Source organism: Nicrophorus vespilloides, unplaced genomic scaffold (genome assembly GCF_001412225.1).
Source record: "Nicrophorus vespilloides isolate i.1.1-1 unplaced genomic scaffold, Nicve_v1.0, whole genome shotgun sequence".
NCBI lineage: Eukaryota > Metazoa > Arthropoda > Insecta > Coleoptera > Silphidae > Nicrophorus > Nicrophorus vespilloides.
The window spans coordinates 36,473-41,031 of record NW_017096457.1 but is presented as its reverse complement, the minus strand read 5'-3'; positions in this window follow the sequence as shown (position 1 = coordinate 41,031).

Here is a 4,559-nt window from a genome sequence, read left to right as displayed (position 1 = left end):
AAATTTACCATACTTTATTATGGTTTTTACTTTTATATATTTACTTACTTACATTTATTATACTTACAAGTACTTTTCAATGTATATATCACAATTATTTAATAAAAAACGACAAAAGAAACAAATGCAACAAAACAGATAGTACATCTTGCAAAAATATTAAAAACAGACTTGAATCAATTTATGTAAAGAAAAATAATTCAGTGCTAATTTTTTAGGATTAATTTATACTTTGGTTTTTAGCTTTATTTTGAAAATTTCCGGTTTGAAACCGAACTGATTGAAGCCGTCGTTTCGTACAATATACGATGAATTTATCATGATTTAATTAAAAATAAAAAAAGTTGTTGAAAAATGTTATTATATAATAGCAATAAACCCGGGCAGAAAGACCGAAGAGTTACTGCTTTACAATAATTCAATATATTTTTATTATTCTTAAGTTATTTTGTTAAGTTTGTTGTAATAAATATTATTACTATAGCAATAAACAGTCGAACCAAACTATGTTCCGCGGAATACTGGTATTTCGCGAAGAAAAGTTAATAGGTGTTTCGTGAAAACATGGATAGAAATAATTACTAAATATTGATTGATTATATGTTATTATTTACCGTACAAAATAGACAAACTAAAAATTTTAGGATTTGCAACGAAACACTGTTGCAGAAAAAGTTTGGGAAATCCTATGTTAGACAAAAGAAAAGGAAATAAAATATACAAGGTTTTAGACACATAGAAACATTAATTAAAAATAAAAATTGTTGAGCTGAGCAGTATTATTTTAGTTAAACAGCATTAGTTATTACTTTAGCAACTGGATGAACTTGTTTCATTGTGGACAAAACAAATGATTATCTTTTTATTATACTGTTGCTTTGTTTAAATTGTATACAATTTTTTACTTTATTCAAATGAATATCTACTTTTTATCTGACCATTATGAGTGAGGCCATACGTTAAATAATAAATCAAGAGTTGCATCCAGTTTAATTAGGTGTTAAATTAATGTGTGCTGCGAGAGGTGCGTGTGAGAATAATAGTGAGAATAAGGAAACGCGAAGGCATGGAATCTCCATCTCGATTTCCTACCGTCCGTCTTTTCCTTCTTCTTATTCTGAAATGTGTTTCTTCTATTTTATATACCTCCAGCAGAGTCAACAGGATTAACAGTGCTCAGCATCCTGCGCAATAAAACGTTGTATCGATATGCAGCGATATTTGTTTATAGTTTTTACGGTGAAACAAGCAGAGGAACATCAATAAAGTCGTTCGTTCGTTTGGTTCAGTGGTAATTGAGGCCTGCCGAGTCGAACGGAATCAAATATGAAATGAGCGAAAAGCCTGACGTCGGCACGAAAAATACCGTAAATACTTGGTGTCAGTGGCTGCAGTAAAATTCCTCCCCGGACGCTGTTTAACCTAACGACCGTTATAAAATGTGCGATTTTATTGAAGATTCCATATCAAATAACGTTTTCCCCGAGCGCCGTCTTAATACGCGCGCACGCACTTATCTATCTGTGCGGTTATGTAACCAAAGCCGCGGAGAATGCGCCGCGTTTTCGCATTCGGATACGCATCTGACAGTTTCAATACGCTCATACATGCTCATATACCAATGATCTCTGGTACCAGGTACATACATACACACCACTGCTGGTTCATGTTGTTGCTGTTGTTGTCGTTTGTTGTTCGTACTACACTGCCTGCTGTACGGATCGAATCCGACCAACTGTATATATGCACTGCCGCAGAGATATACCGCAATTACAGTCGATGGACAAAAGTTACATTTCCTATAAATAAATAAAATCGTATTCGCAAACACAACCAATCCATTCCATATATCTGAATCTACTGTACATATACTAAAATACCAAGAAATCGACTCAAAACTAGGATATGACTTAAGGTTAAAAGATGGATTAGATACCTGGTTTTCATTATGCGTTAGTGTTGTAGAAAAAAGTTACACGAAATTTTACTTTGTCGGTCACAAATTTTGTAATTTTAAGAAGCAATCATACTTCCATACTTATTACAAAATAAAACAAAACAAATCAATTATAGCAAGTGTTGTTTATTAAAACATAAAATCAATATCAATGAAAAAAAAATATTACATTGATAAGAAAAGTAGTATTATTTCGGGGTATGTGATATTTTCAATAGACTTAACGACGAACTAAAACTCGTCAGACTAATGACTATAGTCTCTTTATACATGTATAATTTGAAGCTATTGATAGCTGCAGTTTTAGAGCATTAAATAATGGTGCTGGGGTATATGATACCCGACAACATCAGAAGGGGGTAGAAAAAAGGCCAAGAGATTTATATCAATAAAAATTCATGTAAATCTCCTTAAAACATTGTCATATAAATTTGATATGTTATTAATTTCTTATTTTATTTAGAATATATTTGATTGTATCATTACGTAAGATTTATTACAGTCAAAATTAATTAGAAAAACTTAAAATATTAATATTAATTAATTTATAATTCAAATTCATTTCTGTATCTACTATTAATATTTTTGTACCTCACATTAAACAATTTATTTAAAAAATTTCATTTCTCAATGTTACTATTTCTGTATAAACTAACTAAGATGTAAAACCTTATGAACTTTATTTGATTCATTGGAAATTACTTTATTATTTCATTTATACCGAAAGTTCGTTTAAATTTGTTTATACATATCGAAATTAATTACAGAATTCACGTATATTTGTATATTTGTCATTAACGTATATTATAATTGTAAAATTTTATTATCTTAAGATTGAAATACATATTATTAATTAAAACTATCTACAAATATGTTCAAAATAATATATTTAGTGTTGCTTCGATTAGTCCTGATTCAATATAGACCGGTTAGAATATTTTAGAACTAGAAAAATATTAATTTTAGGTAACATTTTCATAAATTGAATATAATTTAATATACTTTGTTAAAAACGTTTGACTTCATAATTAAATTAACAAAACCATAAAATTATGTTACCAAATCCAAATAAAAATGTTTTTATCATTTAAAAACTCATTAATGATCTTGAAACAATTTAAACTATAAACCTTTTCACAAAAATCATGTTTAATGATTAACTGAGCCCTTCCATATAAATCAAATTATCCCTTGATGTTTTTTTTTGTCTGTTAAACCCTAAATTCTAGGGATATAATTAAGGTGATCATGCTAAAAGGCCTACCCCATTTTTATAATACTGAAATGCACTGACTTATCTTAAATCTATATTTTGTATCAAGAAATTTATCTTATTTGTCCATCAAATGCAGATTTTAACTCTGGAAATTGTGTAAATTAAAGTTATTTTTTTATTTAAGATTATTTTTGTTTAGCAAATCGTTTCTATTCTTCTAAATTTCTATTAAATCTATATCAATTTGTAATAGGAAATCATCTATATGCTTATTTTTAATAAGTTGTCAAATAGAAAATATAAATTATATATTTCCGGTTAAACGGTTTTTAATTTAAACCTAATTAAATAATGACGAAATTTCCGTTCAACTCAATTTCAATTAAATGTAGTCCAATTTGGATTATTTAATTATTCTCTCATATATAAGTCTGGCAACAGTAGTTGCTTAAGTTTCGTAAGTTTTGAAACAGCTGACGGTTATTATTTTTTTATAAATAATTTATATTAATCGGTATGAAACATTGCCTTCTTTTCCAAATATATATTAAAAAAATTGTATCATCCTTTCAAGTACCTACTGAGCCAATCGTTGCTTAACTTTCATAAGCTGTCTTTAAAAATCATAGATATTAAGCAAAGTAAATGAAATTATGCATTTATGGACGTTCTACTAAATTGTTAATAAAAGTAACATAATTTGAAAATTGCTATCATTATTTCATGTACATTCTACGACAGCTGTTGCTTAACTTTCATAAGCTATCAAACATAGAACACGCACCCGTTTTGTTGTAAGGAATTATTAACGAATGAAGAAACGTCGCCTCACTATCAAAAACTTAGATATAAAACAATGCACATTAAGTTACATAATTAAAGAAATAAATTCTTTTAAATTTTTATTAAAAGTATCATAATTTGAAATTTGTTATCATCCTTTCATGTACATTTTGAGACAGTCGTTGCTTAACTTTCATAAGCAAACAGAAAATACGCACCCGTTTTGTTGTAAGGAATTATTAATGTATGAAACGTCGCCTCGTTTAAAAAAAATAGATATAAAACAATGTAAATTAAGTTACATGCATGAAGAAAGAAATTTTACTAAATTATTAATAAAAGTATCTCAATTTAGAATATAGTATCATCCTATCATATACATTTTGAGACAGCCGTTGCTTAACTTTCATAAGCTGTCAAACAAAAAAATACACATCCTACATTCTTTTTTTTTTTCTGAATAAGTAATTAACATATGAAAAATGGCCTGCCTATCAAAAACTTACATATTTAACAATGTACATTAAATTACGTAATTGAAAATAAGTTCTGTTAAAACGTTATTGAAAGTATCTTAATTTAGAATATGCTATCATCTTTTCA